Source organism: Macrobrachium rosenbergii, chromosome 3 (assembly GCF_040412425.1).
Source record: "Macrobrachium rosenbergii isolate ZJJX-2024 chromosome 3, ASM4041242v1, whole genome shotgun sequence".
Taxonomy (NCBI): domain Eukaryota; kingdom Metazoa; phylum Arthropoda; class Malacostraca; order Decapoda; family Palaemonidae; genus Macrobrachium; species Macrobrachium rosenbergii.
This window is the reverse complement of record NC_089743.1, coordinates 773,894-796,150: the sequence shown is the minus strand read 5'-3', so window position 1 is coordinate 796,150 and position 22,257 is coordinate 773,894. Positions and strand designations below refer to the sequence as shown.

Here is a 22,257-nt window from a genome sequence, read left to right as displayed (position 1 = left end):
TACAGAAGTGAAGTACAGTATATGGTTTAGCGTCAGAAGCAGCACTGAAAATATTAGATCCGATTCACAATGAAGGACTAAGAATATGCACAGGAGCATTTAGATCCTCACCAGTCTCCTCAGTGCAAGTCGAATGTAGCGAACTGCCACTGTTCCTCCATAGAGTTCATAACAATGAAAAGTGCATTAAGAATCAAGGCAAGTGATTCACCAACAAAAAATCTATTTGATCTAAGGGATGTATTTATAAACAATCATCCACCTCCTTTCCCAATTAGAGCTAATAGATTGTTTGAATCACTGAATTTAGATATACAAGTACCTCCAACAGTGAAGTTACCACCCCATTGGACTATGAATAAAATAAGGACTTGCACTCAGTTGAAATATTTATCAAAAAGTTCCTCATATACCCCAGAACACCATAGACAAAAAACCATAGATCATATAAGACGAAAGCATTCACATTACGCGATTTATACAGATGGGTCTAAATCACAACATGGAGTAGGATATGCAGCTATATCCCGGAACAAGTCATATCAGTTATCTTTGCCTAATAATGCCTCAGTCTGCACAGCAGAGTTATGTGCAATCGCAGTAGCCATCAAAATTATAAAGCAAGTAACATTCAATAATTTTGTTATTTTTAGCGACTCAAGAAGCGCTAGAGAAGCCGTTCAAGGTTACTACTCAAAAAATAATATTGTACAGGAAATCAAATATGAACTCCACAAATTGTATAATAATGGAAAAAATATTGAAATATGTTGGATCCCTGCCCATGTAGGGATTAAAGGAAATGAGGAAGCTGATAAAGCAGCTAAAGAAGCAGTCCGCATGGCAAGAGCAAATATGAAAATCCCAATTAGTGATTACAAAACAGATATAAAAACAATCATTACAAATAAATGGCAAAACATATGGAACGAGGAACCTATAAATAATAAGTTGAAACAGATAAAATCCAGCGTTCGAAAATGGAGCTCATCATGTCAGAGAGAGAGACAAACACAAGTAATTCTGACGCGTCTGCGAATAGGCCATACTCGTTTGACACATGAACACTTGATGAACAGTCCATGTGGCCCTCCTCCCGAATGCCCAGAATGCAAAGTGTTGATAACAGTCAAACATGTGCTGTGCGACTGTCCAAAATATAATCAACAGTGAGTATCAACCTTTGGAAACAAATCGCGGGGGGAAATTTTATCAGAATCTTATACATTTTCAGTCGTCCCAATTTTATCTTTTATTAAAAAGTGTAACTTGATAGACAAAATATAAATCCAAGTAAATAATGAAAATACAGAAGTCTGTAGGGCATTTAAGAAAAAAAAAAATTGTAATTCTGAATTTTAATTTTTGATTTTTATGAAATTTTATTTTATTCAATCTTTAATTTTTTTGATGCATCTTATTGTACATTTTGACATGAACACTTGATGAACAGTCCATGTCCCAATTTTATCTTTTATTAAAAAGTGTAACTGTCCAAAATATAATCAACAGACAAAATAAATAAATCCAAGTAAATAATTTTCAGTCGTCCCAATATCATTAAAAGTCTGATAGACAAAATATAAATTAAGAAAAAAAAAAATACAGTAATTCTGAATTTTAATTTTTCTGAATTTTAATTTTTTTTATGAAATTTTATTTTATTCTTTTAATCTTTAATTTTTTTTTGTATGCATGAAAACGAGCAAATGTATTTATTGTATACATGCGTTTCAGAGTAAAGCATATTTGTTACACAGTTTTTTTCTTTTAAACTTAATTTCTGAGTCCAGTCCCGTGTCAGCCGGTGAAATTCCATTACAGCACGAATTTCTAGGTATAACAATGCTAGATATACCAGAGAAAAAGAACTTTCAGGAAAGCTGGGGTTACTACCCCAGTCGATCGTCTTTTAGGAAGACGTCGGTATAATGAAGGGTGAGTGAAATACCACTACCACGGAAATATACTCGAAAGATCTCTCCTTATCAAAACCCCCGTAAAAGAGCTGTGAGCCGTTACAGCTCCCACACTCAACACCCGCCAGGACGGCGACACCAGCGCCACCTACTTCATTTCCATTTTCTAGCAAGAGGCCCCATCAGGCGGTAGTTCAAGCCGTCCCGGTCTCGGCAGTGGCCCAACCATCTACCTCTAAGGCCCACCCCCAACAGTACGTGTTGGTCCAACCAGCGGCGCCCTCCTATGTGTCCTCACCAGCATACAACCCTACATATGAGGGCCGCGGATTTTTTCACGGCCTCAATAGGGTTGCAAGGGGAGGAAGGGGCAAGGCCCCCCACAGAGGAAGGTCTAGCACCACCCCAAGAGGAAGACCTGGACGTGGTAGAGGGAATAAACCCGCTCCCTCCCACTGAGAGAACACAGGTAGGCGGTCGCCTGTATTGGTTCAGGGACCAATGGACCTTCAGCCCTTGGGCACACAGCATTGTGTCCAAGGGACTGGGGTGGAGCTGGATCAAGAACCCTCCCCCTCTAACCAGGTTTTACCAGCCACCCACATCAATCCTACAGGATTACGTAACAGAATTGCTCAACAAACGAGCAATAAAGATAGCAAGGCACCTAAAGTTTCAAGGCAGGCTATTCACTGTTCCCAAAAAGACTCCGATCAGCAAAGAGTGATCCTGGATCTGTCGGCGTCTAAATCTCTACATAAAATGCGACAAGTTTCGCATGCTTACGGTAGCTCAGGTACGGACTCTACTTCCGCGTGGGGCCGTCACCACCTCTATCGATCTTTCAGACGCTTATTATCACGTCCCGATTGCGCGGAACTTCTCTCAGTTCCTCGGTTTCAGACTCGGGAATCAAGCCTACTCCTTCAGGGTCATGCCCTTCGGTCTGAACATTGCACCCAGGGTATTCACCAAGCTGGCGGACACGGTAGTACAGCAGCTCCGGTCCCAAGGAATTTCCCTAGCAGCGTACCTAGACGATTGGATAATCTGGGCACCAACTGTTCCGGAGTGTCAAGAAGCCACGTCCATAGTCATCAATTTCCTAGAGTCACTGGGTTTTCAGCTGAACAGAGAGAAGTCCGCCTGACTCGGAGTCCCGGTTTCAGTGGCTGGGTCTCCAGTGGGATCTGTCCTCCCACACATTATCTCTCCCGCCTCCCAAGAGGAAAGAGATAGCATCTCTCACCAAGAGGTTTCTCAAAAATCCATCGGCATCCCGTCGGTCCCAAGAAAGAGTCCTCGGGTCCCTTCAATTTGCCTCAGTGACAGACCTGCTCTTGAAAGCCAAATTAAAAGACATAAACAGAGTGTGGCGGAGTCGAGCAAATGCCAAGCTCAGGGACAAGGTCTCCTCTATCCCTCGAATCTTAAAGACAAGACTGCGGCCTTGGACCACAGTCAAGGGCCTGTCCAAAACAGTTCCGCTTCAATTTCCCCCTCCGGCACTAGTTATCCACACAGACGCTTCTCTAAGCGGCTGGGGGATATTCACCAAAACAGAAAGTACAAGGAACGTGGTCCACAATGTTTCAGCAGTTCCATATAAACACCCTGGAAGCCATGGCGGTCTTTCTAACTCTGAAGAAAATCCGCCCTCCCAACAGGATTCATATCAGGTTGGTGTTAGACAGCGCAGTGGTAGTTCATTGCATCAACAGGGCGGCTCCAAATCAGGTCGAGTAAACCAAGTAATGGTAGCTATCTTCTCCCTGGCGAACAAGCACGGTTGGCACCTGTCAGCCACCCACCTAGCAGGAGTCCGAATGTGGTGGCGGATTCCCTGTCCAGGACTACCCGTTGGAGACGGAGTGGTCCCTGGATGCGGAATCTTTCAAATGGATTTGCCGCCGGGTTCCGGGCCTCCAAGTGGATCTGTTCGCAACGGAGAGCAACTTCCAGCTCCCCTGTTACGTGGCCCCCAACCTGGACCCTCAGGCGTTACGCCACAGACGCAATGACAGTAGATTGGAACAATTGGGAGAAAATTTATCTGTTCCTCCAATAAATTTACTGCTGAAAGTATTACACAAACTCAGGACATTCAAAGGTCAACCAGCCCTAATAGCCCCTATTGGCCGAAGAGCAATTGGTTCCCTCTCCTTCAGGAACTGGGATTACGGAGTCTTCGGATTCCCAAGCCCATTCTGACCCAGACAGTACAAACCAAGACTGTGTCAGCTTCCTCAAGGATTCAGAATGCCCTAGTTTTATGGACTTTATAAAGTTCGCAGCCCAAAAAGGAGCGAACAATGACCCTGTCAACACTCTGTTTTTAGAATCAGATAAAAGAGATTCTACTCTTAGACAGTATGACTCAGCAGTCAAAAAAATTAGCCTCCTTCCTGAAAGCATCTGAAGCCAAAATTATGACGACTAATTTAGGAGTTTCCTTCTTTAGGTCACTGTTTGAGAAAGGCCTGGCTCCGCCACTATTACCACAGTCAAGTCGGCATTGAAGAAAGTATTTCTTTTCACGGCTTTAAAATCGACCTTACAGATTCCTATTTTCATCCATCCCCAGAGCATGCGCTCGTCTGAGACCAGTATCACGTCCACATTCGGTTACTTGGTTTCTCAATGACGTCCTTAAGTTAGCATCAGAGTTGGATAACTCCCATTGCTCTTATCAGGATCTGTTAAGGAAGACCTTATTTTTGATTAGCTTGGCTTCAGGTGCTAGAATCTCAGAGCTGTCGGCTCTCACTAGAGGTGATAGTTTTGTTAACTTCCTCCCATCTGGAGAAGTCCTCCTTTCCCCTGACCCTAGATTTTTAGCTAAGAACGAAGACCCACAGGACAGGTGGTCTCCTTGGAAGGTGGTGCCCTTCCTCAAGATCAATCTTTATGTCCAGTTTATACACTTAAATCTTACCTCTTAAGAACTCCACAGAGTAAGTCGGGTCCTCTTTTTATCAGGGAGAAAGGTGGTACTCTTTCTCTGAATGCTATAAGGCAACAAATTCTGTATTTCATTAAACAAGCCAACCCAGACTCAGTTCCTAAAGTTCATGATATTCGAGCAGTGGCTACTTCTATTAATTACTTTCATAATATGGACTTTTCAGAGTTATCAAAATATACGGGTTGGAAATCACCTCTAGTGTTTAAACGCCACTATTTAAAATCGCTCGAAGCCCTGAAATATTCTACAATAGCAGTGGGAAGTGTCATCTCCCCACCTTAAATAATCATATCCTTTCCTTTTCCCCCCCGCCCGCCTACCTCATTTGCTTCTCTGCTTATTCTCCTGGTTGTTTATGCCTCACTGCCTAGCCCCTCATATTGATGTATCTTGTATCTACTGATGGAAAAGTGTAATCTGACTAGCCATAATTGTTTTAAACTTGCGATGGGTACTGGGCGGTTTTTATTTGGCTCCACGTACCCCAGATGTTTGTGTGTTAATTTTCATTAGTCTTGTCTCTTACGTGTTTAGCCTAAGTTTACGTGTATAGTTTTAAGGTTGTATTTGCTTGTTCTGTGCACATTTCATGTTTCACTACCTTTAAGTAATTTTAAGAATTTTGAGGTTTTTTCCCCATCATACCGGGGACCTCCCCTTGTTTTGTAGTGCTAAGTTTTTTGATGTGCCTTAGATTAAGATACCTTACTTTTAAGTATTCTTGCTTCATGAAAGAGATTGCTTGATTAAAATTATTTTCGTTACAATTTTGCTTTTTCTTCAGATTAGCCCCCTTTTTTCCCAGTAGTAGCAGTCTTGGCATGATTCTCTATCACTATTTCACCGGCTGACACGGGACTGGACTCAGAAAAGGGATTTTGACAGAGGAAAATCTATTTCTGAGGAAGGTCCCGTGTCACCCGTGACCCTCCCCTAACTGACCTAGTACTCCCCTACTTGCACATGCCAAGTCTGGGGTTAGTGCTAGCATGGAATGAAGTAGGTGGCGCTGGTGTCGCCGTCCTGGCAGGTGTTGAGTGTGGGAGCTGTAACGGCTCACCGCTCTTTTTACGGGGTTTTGATAAGGAGAGATCTTTCGAGTATATTTCCGTGGTAGTGGTATTTCACTCACCCTTCATTATACCGACGTCTTCCTAAAAGACGATCGACTGGGGGTAGTAACCCCAGCTTTCCTGAAAGTTCTTTTTCTCTGGTATATCTAGCATTGTTATACCTAGAAATTCGTGCTGTAATGGAATTTCACCGGGTGACACGGGACTGGACTCAGAAATAGATTTTTCCTCTGTCAAAATCCCTTTTTCATTTATTCATCATCATGCGAATGACCTGTTTGGTCCCAGTTCTAGGGGCCTAGACCTGGCATTTCATCCTAACCCTTTGGGCCAGCCCTATAAGAGCTGATTAGTCAGCTCAGTGGTCTGGTTAAACTATTTTAATAATAATAATAATCTTGAATGTGCCATGTTTGTCGACCATTTACTATTTTTTCTAGTAATTTGCAGAAATAAATAGTTAAAGAAATTGGTCTGTAATTATTTGCATTACTGGGATCTTTTCCAGGTTTGGGGGTAAGAAAAATTATAGCTTTACGCCATTCATTAGGAAATAAACTTCGAAGCCATAAGTGGTTATTAAACTCTAATAAGTATGTCTTTGCCAAAGGTGCTAAATGGCAGATCCGTTTCAAAACAAATACTGTGACCACCAGGGGCAGATTTATTGCTGTTCAACAGAGCAAATTCTAACTCTTCCATATTAATTATAATATATATCTTCTGTTGCTTCAAAATTTATTGTTATTAACCCTTAAACGCCGACTGGACGTATCATAAGTCGACTAAAATTGTCTGTTGGGCGCTGAGTGGACGTACCGTACGTCGACGACAAAAAATTTCAACTTTCGGTCAACTCTGACTCGACCAAAATGGTCGAAAAAATGATATTTTAATGATAAAATAAAGTTTGTTCATACTTACCTGGCAGATATATATATAGCTGTATTCTCCGAAGTCCAACAGAATTCCAAAAACTCGCGGCACACGCAGTGGGGCCAGGTGGTTAGTACCCATTCCCGCCAATGGGAAGCGGGTATCAGGAACCATTCCCATTTTCTATTCAGATTTTCTAGTGCCACTGTCTCCTGAGGGGAGGTGGGTGGGCACTATGATTATATATATATCTGCCAGGTAAGTATGAACAAACTTTATTTTATCATTAAAATATCATTTTGTTCATGTGACTTACCTGTCAGATATATATATAGCTGAATCCCACCATTGGAGGTGGGAAGAGACAGAATAGGATTTAGGAAACAAATATATGTAGGCGATTGACGCCTTGGTTCCTTACTTGTTAGCATATCTGACTTCTTGATTACTGTCACCCAAGCCTGCTTCTGCTTTACTAGAGTCTCCAGCAAGGTAGTGACCTATATAGCCGGTGAGTTCTAGATGATCTGTCCACGGGGGCGTGACCACAATGGGACTAGATCATAAGACCATACTGTGAGAGCAAAAGGAGCAACGACCAACCACCTGACCGAGAGCATCAACAGGACCTGCCGAAGGGACGCCAGATCGGTGGGAAGCCCCCGTAACCAACTTACAGCTTTAGACATGCCCTCTCCCTGGTCCTGGGAGTCCGACAGAGGTCCAGGCCTATGTTAGCATAGCTGACTTCGTGATTACTGTCACCCAAGCCTGCTTCTGCTTTACTAGAGTCTCCAGCAAGGTAGTGACCTTTATAGCTGGTGAGTTCTAGATGATCTGTCCACGGGGGCATGACCACAATGGGACTAGATCATAAGGCCATACTGTGAGGGCAAAAGGAGCAACGACCAACCACCTGACCTAGAGCGTCAACAGGTCCTGCCGAAGGGACGCCAGATCGGGAAGCCCCATGGGAACCCTCTTACTTGAAGGACAACACATGCCCTCTCCCTGGTCCTGGGAGTCCGACAGAGGTCCAGGCCTAGAAGCGTTATGGGACCGATCTGACGTAAAAACAAAATCAAGATTAAAATATACTTCCTAACCTCTAAAGGATAGGATGAGTATCGCCTCTCTGCCCGCAACACTGTGTCTGCAGAAGCGACAACAGGTCCTGCCGAAGGGACGCCAGATCGGTGGGAAGCCCCCGTAACCTCTTGCTTGCGGCTTACGACTTGCCCTCTCCCTGGTCCTGGGAGTCCGACAGAGGTCCAGGCCTAGAAGTGTTATGGGGCCGATCTGGAGTGCTGCGGAAACGTATGGTCCCAGCGAGCAGTCTTCATATGTCGCCTTCACGTCCCGCAAGTAATGTGAAGTGAACACCGAACTGCTTCCCAGAAGGTGGTACCCAGAAGATCGCTAAGGGACATGTTCTTCTGGAAAGCCACCGAGGTTGCAATGGTTCTAACTTCGTGAGCCTTAACTTCAAAAGACTCAAGTCACTGTCTTGAATGTCGGAAAGTGCGTCTAAAATGGTGCTTCTAAAAAAGAACGCCAGTGCATTCTTAGAAAGAGGCAAATCCGGCCTCTTGACAGAGCACCACAGACTGTCCGAAGGACCTCGACTTTCCTGAGTCTTCTGCAAATAAAATTTGAGAGCCCTGACAGGACACAGGACTCTTTCTGGTTCTTGTCCGAGAATTTCCGTCATACCCTTAATCTCGAAGGTCCTGGGCCAAGGGGTAGACGGGTTCTCATTTTTAGCAAGAACATAGGGCTTAGAGAACATACTGCATTATGGCCTCTAAAACCTACATGATTATTGATAGCCTGAAGTTCACTTACTCTCTTCGCCGTAGCCAGAGCAGTTAGGAAAATAACCTTCCTTGTCACATTCTTGAGAGACGCCGAAGAAAGAGGCTCGAAGGTAGGCTATTTGACATAAAAAATTTTAGAACGACATCCAGGTTCCAGGGAGGCATCCTGGAATGAGGTACCTTGACAGTCTCAAAGGATCTCAAGAGATCGTGAAGATCCTTGTTGTCGGGCTGATAGTCTGAATGCAGTTAGACTCAGAGCGGGAAGTTTTGAGGTACCTTTCGAAATGGGGCTGCCTGAGCAGATCTACCAAGGGACGTCCCCATAACCTCCACAGCTCCTGACATACTTCCTCGTGAAGGGTCCACTCGGTCGGTAGAAGCTGACGCTGTCGACCGAGAAGGTCCGCGCAGATATTCTCCACTCCTGCAACGAACCTCGCAAGGATCGTGATCCCCCGCGCATGGGCCCAAAGCAGGATTTCCTTCGCCAGGGCGAACAGGGACCGGGAACGAGTTCCTCCCTGTTTCTTGAGGTATGCCAGGGCTGTGGAGTTGTCTGAATTTACTTGTACGACTTGGCCTGACACTTGGCTCTCGAAGGATTGAAGGGCCAGCAGGATCGCCCCTAATTCCTTAAGATTGATGTGCCAGGACACCTGTTCCCTTTCCAGGTGCCTGACACTTCCTCCCCTCCTAGTGTTGCTCACTATCCCTCCCTGGGCGCGTAGGAAAACAACACTAGGTCGGGGCTCTGAAGGCGTAGAGAAACCCCTTCTGCCAACCTCGAGGGGTCGAGCCACTACCTCAGGTGAATCTTGAAAACAGGAGAGATCTTCAGGGTCTCCTCTAGATTCTCCTTGTCTATTCAATTTTCCGCCAGGAAAAACTGGAGCGGCCTGAGATGAAGTCTTCCCAGGGAAACAAACTTCTCCAGAGAGGAAATGGTCCCCAGCAAACTCATCCATTCCCTCACCGAGCATATTTCCTTCCCTAGGAAGGATGAGACTTTTCTAAGCATTGCTGCTGACGTTCCTGGGATGGAAAAGCTTGAAAAGCCACTGAATCCATCTGAATCCCCAGATAGACGATGGACTGTGTCGGGATCAGATGGGACTTTTCTTCGTTCACTAGAAGTACTAGGGACTTTGTCAACTCTAAATTTGCATTCAGGTCCTCCAGACACTTTGACTGTGAAGAGGCTCGGATGAGCCAATCGGCCAGGTAGAGCGAGATACGAATACCCGCCAAGTGAAGCCATCTCGCCACATTTCTCATGATAATCGTGAAGATCATGGGAGCTGTGCTTAGCCCGAAGCAAAGAGCTCTGAATTGAAACACTCATCCCCCTAGTACAAACCTCAGGTACTTCCTCGACTGGGGATGTATGGGAACGTGAAAGTAAGCGTCCTGTAAGTCCAGAGCGACCATCAAATCTCCTGGTCTTAATGCTCCTAAAACAGACTGGGACGTCTCCATCGTGAACTTCTCCTTCACCATGAAGCGGTTCAGTCTGCTGACATCTAGGACTGGTCTCAATCCTCCCGACTGCTTCGAACTAGGAACAGTCGGTTGTAGAATCCTGGGGAGTCCAGCTCCAGGACTTGCTCCACAGCTCTTACTCGAGCATTTGCTCTAATAGCTCGAAAAGGATCTGTTGCTTCTCTTGATGGAATGAGAGGACGACAGATCCCTGGGCGACGACACAGAAGTGGCGAGTCGAGAAAGGGGATCTTGTATCCTCTCTCGATAACTTCAAGGGACCAGGTGTCTGCCCCTCTTGCTCTCCAGGCTCTCGCAAATGAAAGAAGCCTGGCTCCTACAGGAGTCTGGAGGCGCTGCAAGTCACTTCTTGCCCCTAGGTTTAGGCGGGGCTCCGCCTCTGGAAAGACCTCTACCTTGGGGAGAAGATCTCGAGGAAGAAGCTCCTCCACGAAAGGGCTTCTGCTTCCTGGAGGTCTGACCCGACAACGACGTCAAAGGGACTGCCGGGCGTCTTGACGAGTGGGCCAAGAGGTCTTGAGTGGCCTTCTCCTTCAAGCTGGAGGAGAGATCCTTGATCAAGGACTGGGGGAAGAGATGGCTCGAAAACAGGGAGAACAGCAATTCTGCCCTCTGCGACGGAGAAACTGACTTTGCAAAAGTATGACGCCAACGGCATCTGGAGTTCCCAGGCGGTCACCCATCCAAGTACTGACCAGACCCAACGTTGCTTAACTTCGCTGAAAGGACGAGAAGCGGTGCATCCAACGTGGTAGGGTCGTAGGCTGTAGAGTTACAGTACAAGGCCCTCTTCTTCAAGAGGCCCGTACAAAAGTGGGAAGCCAGTTCCTCCGAGCCATCCCTGACTGCCTTGTCCATGCAGTTCAACACGCTGGACAGCTCCCCCAGGCTGATCGAGTTGGGACTCCTAATCCTGACGTCTGGAGCCCCCAAACACCAGTCCAGGAAACTGAAGACCTCCATGGTTCGAAACAGTCCTTTCAAATGGTGATCCGTCTCCGACATAGTCCAGGACACTTTGGCAGCCGACAGGAGGGACCTTCTAGGCGCGTCGACCAAGCTAGCGAAGTCTCCCTGGGACGACGAAGGAACTCTTGAGCCGACGTCCTCTCCGGTCTCGTACCACATACCTGCCTTGCCGCTCAGCTTGGACGGAGGCAGGGCAAAAGAAGTCTTGCCTTGGGTCTTCCTTTCCTACATCCAGGTGTTAACCTTCTTGAAGGCCTTCTTCGTCGCCAGAGACGAAGTCATCTTGACAAACCCCAGTGCTCTCCTCGTCTAGGACGAAGCAAACTGCGAAGGAGGAGAGAGAGGGGCCGAGGGTTTGAACTTGTCGCCAAACAAGTCCTTAAGAAAAACCGGCTAACACCTGGTAGTCCGTAGACGAGGAAGGGGGAGGCTGCTCAAGGACAGCAGGCTCCGACTCACAAGAGACTTCTCCCTCTTCAATGGGAGAAACAGAGAGTCTCCCAAGGCCTTGGGAGAACGAAGGCCTTGCGGTCCAACACGCAGATGGGATCTACGCTTCCCCGCAGTCTTTGATTGCTCTGAAGCGTCACGCCGAAAGCAACCAAAGAGGCGTCCTCTCCCGAGAGAGTCCATCCGGCGCCCTGCACGGCAGCGAGAGGAGCGCCCTGACGAGCAGCTACAGAAGCGCCCAGGATAGCTGCTGCGGAGCGTCACGATGGCGGTCCAGCCGAGCGTCCTGCACGGCAGCGAGAGGAGTGTCCTGACGAGCAGCTACAAAAGCGTCCAGGATAGCTGCTTGCGGAGCGTCACGATGGCGGTCCAGCCGAGCGTCCTGCACGGCAGCGAGAGGAGCCTCCTGACGAGCAGCTACAGAAGCATCCAGGATAGCTGCTTGCGGAGCGTCACGCTGCAGCAGAGCGTCACGATGGCGATCCAGCGAGCGGTGAGCATGACTGGGAGACGAAGCATGCTTGACAGAAAGGCCCCCAGTCAATATATTGTGAAATAGGCTACCTGCTTGGGAAGTCTTAACTCCGCTTTGCCTACGAGTACTAGTTATACGAATTTGGCTCACCTACTTTAGGCGGTAGATATAAATCAGTCTCGGCGAGATAAAACCTATTCTCGTCGTTTTAACTAAAATTATGGTAGGTTATCTCCTCACCCTGACTAAAACTAATGTTTGATACCGACCTGAGTAAATTATGGCATCTTTAACGTTTACCGTGCTACTTTGAACTCAAAGCGGCGTTGTTTACTTTTACTAGGAGGCAGCCATTTGCCTACGTGACGTCACTCCCTAGTTCCGCTGCTCTCAAATAGACTATCTCCAAAAACAAACCTTACATTTCCTTTAATAACTCCATAAGTGTTTGATTTTGTTGTAACAACATAGTTACGATAACTTTATTGGACATATCCTCTTCAGCGTCCGCCTTACGAGTCCGTTTTCACGACGTGCACTTTGATTGACCCGGCGTTACTATTGCTTCTTCTTTATTATCGCTTGACTCGCTCAATCTATGCACCTCCGCAATAGTTATTATTTTGTTAGCCATCTTCCAGATGCAAAAAGGAGCACTATTAGTGCGAGAATGAAATCCTGAACTAATAAATTAGCAGGGTGGGAGGCAAAGTAAGCGATCATTTATCAAGCAAACCTGGCCCCTACACCTCATGCATATATTGTGAGGATCTACCGAAGCTTTCGGTAGCCTCACCTTAAACTCATTCACACAACATACTCTGAAGCTAGCATAACTAGATCCAGACATCATCCAAAGAGCAATCAAAAGCAAATTCCACAAAAGCGTATGCCAATCCACAATCCAAAGACAAAAACCAAAAGTCAAATAGAATACTTAAGTGGAAAATAACGAGTTTACGAAATCCAAAGACGGAGGTACTGAAAACAGATGTTGACAGTACCGGCAACAGAGAAAATCTGAATAGAAAATGGGAATGGTTCCTGATACCCGCCTCCCAGCGGCGGGAATGGGTACTAACCACCTGGGCCCACTGCGTGTGCCGCGAGTTTTTGGAATTCTGTCAGACTTCGGAGAATACAGCTATATATATATCTGACAGGTAAGTCACATGAACAAACGCAATTGTAAGCTAAAACTCTTACATTCTAGTAATATTCAATCATTTACCTTCATTTTGCAACAAACTGGAAGTCTCTAGCACAATATTTCGATTTATGGTGAATTTTTGAAAAAAACTTTTTCCTTATGTCCGCGCAGTAACTCGGCCGAAAATTTCAGAAATTCTTCAGTCATTTTGTCGTAGTTTTTGCGCTGTTTTATATTAGCCGTTACATAAAGTTTTATATATGAAAATGTGCACAATTTCATGCAAAATACAACAAAATACAACCCATGGTTGTAGCTTTTATCAGTTTGGAAATATTTTCATATAAATCTCGATAACTGCCAAAATTTCAACCTTCGGTCAACTTTGACTCGACCGAAACTGTCGAAATACGCAATTGTAAGCTAAAAATCTTACATTCTAGTAATATTCAATCATTTACCTTCATTTGCAACCAATTGGAAGTCTCTAACACAATATTTTGATTTATGGCGAATTTTTTGAAAAACTTTTTTCCTTAGTCGCCAGAAATTTCTTTCAAAACTCACGTTGTCGTAATGTTTGCACCGTTTATATTAGTCGTTACATAAAGTTTTATATATGGAAATGTGCGCAATTTCATGTAAATACAACAGAAAATAACTCATGGTTGTAGCTTTTATCAGTTTGGAAATATTTTCTTATAAATCACGATAACTGCCAAAATTTCAACCTTCGGTCAACTTTAACTCGACCGAAATAGTAAAAAAACGCAATAATAAGCTAAAACTCTTACATTCTAGTAATATTCAATCATGTACCTTCATTTTTCAACAAACTGGAAGTCTCTAGCACAATATTGCAATTTATGGTGAATTTCTGAAAAAAAAAACTTTTTCCTTACGCTCTGCGCTAACTGTAACTCGGCCGAACATCTCAGAAATTCTTTCGTCACGTTGTCGTAATGTTTGCATCGTTTTACATTAGTCGTTACATAAACATTTATATATGAAAATGTGCACAATTTCATGTAGAATACAACAGAAAATAACTCATGGTTGTAGCTTTTATCACTTTTGAAATATTTTCACATAAATCACGACAACTGCCAAAATTTCAACCTTCGGTCAACTTTAACTCGACCGAAATGGTCGAAAAACGCAACTGTAAGCTAAAACTTTTACATTCTAGTAATATTCAATCATTTACCTTAATTTTGCAATAAATTGGAAGTCTCTAGCACAATATTTTGATTTATGGTGAATTTTTAAAAAAAACATTTTCATTACGCGGTAACTCGGCCGAACATCTCGGAAATTCTTTCGTCACGTTGTCATAATGTTTGCACCGTTTTATATTAGTCGTTACATAAACTTTTATATATGAAAATATGCGCAATTTCATGTAGAATACAACAAAAAATAACTCACGGTTGTAGCTTTTATCAGTTTTGAAATATTTTCATATAAATCACGAAAATTCGACCTTCGGTCAACTTTAACTTGACCGAAATGGTTGAAAACTGCAATTGTAAGCTAAAACACTTACAGTCTAGTAATATTCAATCAATTAGCTTCATTTTTCAACAAACGGGAAGTCTCTAGCACAATATTTCGATTTATGGTGAATTTAAAAAAAAAACATTTTTTTACGTCTGCCCGTTACAAATTCATGCATCATTTTGTGATAATATTTTCTCTGTGTTGCTTTGATCGTTTTACAATTTGTTATATACCAAAACCATCGCAATTTAGTGTACAATACAAAGAAAAAAATAACCCGTTAGCTTTAACTTCGTTTTGCTCACAGCGCGATTTGTATAAAATTATATATGAAAATTTTTTTTGTTTTGTCATATATTTCAATATTTATATATGATAATGATATTTTTTCATTTCTGATGGTTGCATGCTAAACTTCAGGCAATGACAAAGAAAAGGAGACAAAAATGAACTCTTAATCTTAAAAACTAAGCGTGCTGTGATTTTTTGAAAAAACTTTTTTTCAAAACTTATGGCGCTTAACTCCCGAATGCTGCCGGCATACGGGAGACGTTTTTGTAAATAGAGGCTCGGCGTTAGAGGGTTAATTCTATACTGTTTTTCTTTGTACAGAAATGCTCATCCAAATTTTTGTCACTACTTACTTTTGCTAAGTTTTCTCCTATTACGTTACCTATTTCTTTAGGATCAAGTATTCTTTTCCCATCTTTTATCTTTTATTATGGCATGTCTAGGTGGTTTAACATGGGTACCATTTATTTTCCTGAAATTTTCTCATATTTTTTGCATGGGAGTATTATTCGAGAGATTTAATACATATTTCCTCCATGAACTGATTCTTCCTTGAATTACTTCTCTTTTAAATTTTGCAGATATTTTGTAATACAGAGGTTTTAATGTATCAATTTCTAATAACAATACAGTATAATAATTTTTTGTAAAGTTCCTTCTAATATCGATAATGTTTTGTTTATTTTACTGAACTTTCTATTCAAATTACCTATTCGTCTTCCAATTTGTTTTATTTTTATTAATTCTTTTAGTTTTTCAGACCACCATGGGACTTTGTGTTTTGTTGGATGAGATTTGGATTTTGGTATTACTTTATCAGCAGCATTTTTATTGAAATCAACAAGAAATTTATTAGTTTCATAATGGACTTTTAAATATTCAAATGGTGGGATATTCCTAGTGTGGAATTCATATTGCTCCCAATCTGCTTTGTAAATGTTATCCTTAAACACCCCGTATTTGGGTTCTCACGATTTGCAGACTCGTGTATTTGCGGATTTCTCTGTGGAACGTATCTACCCATTATTTGTGGAAAATTCGCCCATTGGCATTATTTTTCACTGAGAAATATTCACTAATTACTGCATTTTCATAACTAAATGCAAACTATTAAAATACTCCGGTATAAGCATTTTTAGAGGGGTTTTCTTTTGTTTAAACTATCAAAATAGGCAGTTCTAAGTGTTTTTATTCGTGGATTTTAGCTATTCACGCGGGGGGGGTATGCATCCCCTGCGAATACGGGGGGGTTTACTGTATTGTGGGACATGCTTGGTCGGATTATTTTGTAATAATGAAATTAATATTGGGAAACATTCACTTGTATGCAAGTCATCAACTGTACTCCAATCTGTCAACTATGTTTGTTGTACATAGAATTAAGTTGATTGAGGAAAATGTTCCATGTGTTTTAGGAAAATATGTGGTGATTTCATTACCATTTACACAGCACGTTATGTGAATCTATGAAAGTTATTTTACTTCCTGCTCTATCTGAGTCTGTACAATTACAGTCCCACATCGGGTAGCGGGCATTAAAATCACCTACTATCAATGTAGGTTCCTTGGCATTATGAAGTAATTCTTTAAGTTTGTCAAAGTCATAATTTTTATTAGGTTGGTTGTATAAATTATAAATTACATAATTATCATTTTTTTATTTGTATTCTAATACTCGATGTTTGCAGATCAGTAAAGTTTACAGGTACTTTGTCATAACATACTTTGTTATGTACATATATAGCAGTACTTAAATTTCCTTCTTCCTCTCTAGATGAAGATGCTAAGGTATATTTACCTATTGTTGGTATTGTTTTGTTGACATGTTGTAAACATATCATTGGTTCGTATTCTTTTAGTAATCGTCGTATTTCTCCTAGGTGTAATCTGGTCTGAAGACCATTTACGTTCCATTGAATAATATAGCTACTGAAAATATTTTATTATAGCGGTCGAGTTTTACTCTCTTTTTTTTGTATTAACAACTTGCATTTTTTCTAATAATTTACTCGATATTCATTTGCTTTTCTTTATAATATACTAAGTGCTCAATGCACATGCAACCTTTTTCATGGGTACTCAAATCTATGGTTTCTTTTTTCTATATTTCATAAAATTTCTTATAATGTTTGTTAAACCATCTTTTGTTATGTTTTTGTTATTATTGCACAATGCAATGAAACAATTATTACATCCACAAGTGTTGTCCTGTATATTTCTTTCTTTATTTGTTCTTGTTGTACCAATTATTGGTGATGGAGTAATCTTGTAAGAGGTGCAAAAAAGACAGCAGGTGGACATGTACTGCTCTCTTTTTTTGCACCTCTTACAGTGGTGACCCCGGGGTGACATACTGGCTGGGTGTTGACTGGTTTATTGGTGGTTCCTTACTGAATGAATGTACAGAATCTTCGTAGATGTTATTGGCCTGTGCAAGCCGCAAAGTAGCATCTACACACAGACAGAGCAAAACAGAGGTAATGTTTCGGACATCTGTGTTTGTCAGCAGACAAACAGATGGCGATTGCGAGACATAATAAACGTACAGTGGTAAAACATATGTCAATGGAAAGACCAGGAAATTCTGCATATGGCCAATTGCGTGAGATTCGAGACATTAATGAATACAATACAGTAGCATAATATATGTGAAATGGATAGACGTTTGGCGTCTTCACAAACGGAAACATACATACAGTTTGATACAGAAGATATGGTGGAATATTATGAGTACATGATTAGAATGCTTGCATGGCAATGCAAGTAGTGGTGATTGTACATATATCAAGACAACAATGGTTAGGGAGAAGCATATGGAAATATTGTATGGTAGAAGTTGCGTTCCTTGAGAGAAAATGGGGTGTTCTTGTTCCGTCTTTGCCTGGGTCCCTTCGAAGATATGATGCACAAACGCACACATGCGTGTGCTTGAAAGAGACCGCCATCAGTGCGATGGATGGGTCTCTTACAATACTCCCTCCTTTAACATATTCATTGTTGTCTATGGTACGGTCATCTTCCACTTCTTCGGTATTTTGGATATCTGTATCCACAGGATTTACTATTATTTTAGGAGATAATGGTATATTCTTAACTTGTTTTTGTTTTTGTTCTTTCTTCATATCTTTTGTCTTTGATTTGACCGATGTTTCTCTAACAATTGTTGGTTTCTTTGTTTTGGGTGGTGTTGTTTCCAATGGACTTTTTTTATCTTTAATTTCCAGCCTACCTGGTCCCTCCTCTGTTACTTCCATAGTAGCATCCTCCTGTGTTCCTATTTGCATTAATATCTCAAATGAATTTGATAAAATGTTATCCATATCATTTGTACCTATTTCTTTATTCTTTACCATTTTAATTTTTTTCCATTGCGCATTCATTTCTTCTTGCGATTTACTTTTCTGTGCTTCGTTACTTCTAATTCTATGTATTTTTGTTTCATTACTGGTTCCTGTTATCTGTTATTGAAAAATATGTATGTTTCTCAGATGGATCTTGAATTCCTCTCACTTTTAATTCCAACTTAGCCTCTTTTATAGACATCCCTGTTCGTTATTGTAACATTTTCAATTCTGTATTGTATATATAGTACATATGTTCTTTGGACCGTGCATGCTGATCTTGTCCACAATTTACACATTTTGGCTCACTGCATTTCCATTGTGTGGCATGTTCGTCAGAACCACAATAGGTTTATTTCAACAGCTTTTTTTCATGTGTCCATATTTACTACACTTTTGACATTGTAGTGGCTTTGGAACATAAAGTCTCAGCTCTCGATTTTGGCCCAAAATTTTTATTTTTTAAGGTAGATCTTGACCCTCAAATTTTATTTTTGCAATTCTTAATACTTTATTATTCTGTTTACTTGATATTATATATACCTCACAATCTTGGACTTTCGCATATCTCATTTTCAGAGAGTCCAACAGCATATTCTCATCAACTGGTTCGTCATTATTTCCAGGAAGTACAATAGTACCCTGAATGCTGTTCATAGTGCCATGCTTCTTTACTTTTACATTCACATTGTCGATACTTTTTATCAACAGACAGTCTTCCCACTGGTTTTTTGTTGTGGCTTCTATGAGCCACGTCTTCATTTTTATTTGTCTAAACAACATTTCTGTCGCTGAGTGTCTTTTTAATAAGTTTTCCAACTTTAGGGTTGAGATTTGTTGTTCTGTTTCCATGGTTAGGAACCTTGACCAACTTTCACTCCCAAAGAGTGAGTCGAAATGAGTCAAGGTTGGGTCAACGCAATATTTACTTCTTTTGGATTTATTGTGCACTGGAGCATAAGGACCCAGTATGATTACATTTGGATTCTTTTTTGTTTTTTCTAAAGAAAGGTTGTTAGAGAAGGTTCCAGCGGTCGTCAACTATGCCAAGTCACTACCATCAAAGGGTCCAGGGGTACTCGAATCTTTATTTTCACTTAGCTTAAAGATTTGAGGTAGAAAAAAAATTAACCTGAAAACCTTAAAAAGATATCATCAGCTTTTCATGGAGTTTTATTCTTCCACCAACGGCACAAGTGAGAACCGGCTACCAAATGTCTGCTCCCTACCCTACCCCATAGGGTATGGCACAACATGATTAGAGTGGCCCAAGTGGTAAGCCAAACCCACTTGCTAGGACTGGGAGTATTACAAGAATACAATCATCCCCACCGTAATCATGTTATGGACAAACTGGATAGAATGTCGAGAGTCCTATCCCTAGAACCAGACCCCGCTGGAATCCATGGTCCAGTCCTAAAGAATAGTTCTGCCTTTGAGCAATAAATCTGATAACTCTCAGGTCTGAACATTATCGGGCAGTTGATGGTCCTACCACAGTTCCCACTATTTAGCTTCGGACATAAACCCAATCCCAGCTATGATATCTTTTCCTATTTATCAGGTCCTACAAATTTTAGCAAAAGTGGAAAATTCCACAAAAATTAATCCAAACAAATGTATAATGATGTATAGGACTCATGGATTCAAACCCAGGAACAAATTCCTTGGGTTCTAGAGCCCTCACCACGTCAAGGTGGTCCCATATCGAGGGGGCCAGCAGGAAGAGACGAGACACCTGCATGTCTCAACTCTTTCTCTCGTCCTGTGCCTGAAACGGGACAGTGAAAGGTCTCTCCGGCACCAGTTCAGGATACTCAAGTCTCCTTGGAGACATGAGTACTCAGAGTGACTCGTGAACAAGCACCCGACACAGCACCTGCCTTCGAAGCGGACTTCTTAGGACTGGCAACAGGAGGACAAACCAAGGTCTGCACACCTGTGGCTCCTGAAACGCTCGACCCTGGTGATATGAGTGATCCAGTTCCCAGACCCGAGGGCTGGGAAGAGCCAACGGGAGATCCCGCTGCTTCCCTTGTTGGGGGAGGCAGCCCCTTAGAAGTCCCACAGCCTTCTTCTTCCTTGGCTGACGAACCTTGGAAGATGAGAGGGAGGAGGTAGTAGACGATGATGACGAAGATGAAGACAAAGATGACGATGCAGTCTAATCCCCCATCCAAGAGGGAGCAGGAGACATCATAGGGGCAGCCTGGGCAGCCAGGGCAACAGCAGTGGCCTGGGCAGCAGGAATGTCCGTGACAGGAGCGGTGACAGCAACGGTTGGGATAGCCACGGCACGTAGAACAGCAACAGCAGCCCAGATGTTAGAGACCACAGGAGCAGGATCCATCATATGGGGCACAGCGGAGGTCACCCTCATTGATGGTATGGCCTGGGATGGCAGAGCCACAGCAAAGCCTGGAGGTGGGGGCACCACATGCTGGGACACCGGGACAGCAGTCACTTGCACTCTGATGTGGGTGGAGACGGTAACCAGTACCTTGGCGAACACTGTCATGGTCACTGTTGATGTTGTGGCAATAGCAGCAGAGTGGGTCACCACCGGGATGTTTGCCAGGTGGGACAGGAGGCCCTGCAGGGATGGAGAGCCTGAGAGACCAAGGGAACGCCAGGCTGCCTGCAAATCACTCACCTGATGACCATGGAGAGCTTTCAAACACCAAGCTGGAAGAAGGAACAGTCGGGTTAGTGGAGGGAGACTTCTCTCGCTCCAAGGGAAAACGTTTCCCCCCTGGAACGAGGAGAGGCGCCAAGAGGTCATCCTGATTGTCTGCTCCCCCGTCATTCCACACTTGACAAAGCGAGCAAGGAAGACGAAGGAGAGTTCGCTCCTGAAGGAGAGACAGTCAGAAGGGGAACCTTGCTGGGAGACAGAAACGAGGAAGGGTTAGCCACCAAAGGCGTAGTCGGGGGCGTGTAACCCTCAGACATTGCCTTGGCGGCCAGGAACAACACTCAGTACAAGTAGAGTCTCTAGAACACACAAACCCCCTGCATGAGGAACAGAGGGCATGTGGATCAACATCAACATAAGAGCAGAAGCTCCCGCATCTCTTACCACCACAAACACACATGTTTAAACAAACAAGAAAGAAGGAAAGATCCCACCAGGAAAAAACAGCTCAACAGAAGTCAGGGCAGAGAGCGAAGGAACACGTCTGCACTGCACGACAGCCGAAAGCAAATTGGGATGCTTACGTCCGGGTGGGTGGGACTCCAGCCTAACGGACGATAGTCAACTGCCTAACCACTTTGTTTGAAAGTTCAACAGCCGTTTCCAGCTCCACTGCAAGTAGTTCCTAAATAAAGGACCGATGATTTGTGTATAGTGTAGAAACAAATAAAGATTTATAGAACAGTTATCAGGCCTGTACTATTATATGGGGCAAAAACTTGGGCACTTAAGAGTTAAGAGGAGGAACTGTTGGAAAGAACCGAGATGAGGATGGCGAGATGGATTACTGGAATATCACTACTGTACTGGAAAAGAGGGAGAGTAAAGATATAAGAAGAATGTGTGGTACTGTATATGTAATGTAAAGGAGAAGGCTACGAAAGCTTGTCTGTGAGACTATGGCCATGTAATAAGAGAGGTGGAACCAACCAAGAAAGTTAAGAACATGCCAGTGATGGGGAGGAGTGTGGAGCATCCGCGGATCAGATGGATGGAGGTGGTGAGGAGGGATATGGGTGAGGTGGGACTGGGGGAAGATGATACAAGGAATAGAAGCACATGGAGAAAGTTGACTCGAGCGGCTGAGCCTGCTATACAGTGGGACTAATGAGATTGAAAGAATAAGAAGGTTGTCAACACATGATGACAATGTCTGCATGGGTCAGGGAGAGCAGTCCCGATCACACGAACGTGAATGGGGCCTGTCCTGGGGATGTGCTGTAATCTTCTTAA

At 43.0% G+C, this 22,257-nt stretch overlaps 1 protein-coding gene and 1 pseudogene across 13 annotated transcripts in view; both read right to left on the bottom strand.

Moving 5' to 3' along the window:
• The window catches only part of LOC136851844 (nitric oxide-associated protein 1), a 447,511-nt gene that overhangs the window by 422,216 nt on the left and 3,038 nt on the right, over positions 1-22,257 (bottom strand). The window lies entirely within an intron of this gene.
• LOC136828928 (5S ribosomal RNA) lies at positions 10,800-10,918 on the bottom strand (annotated as a pseudogene).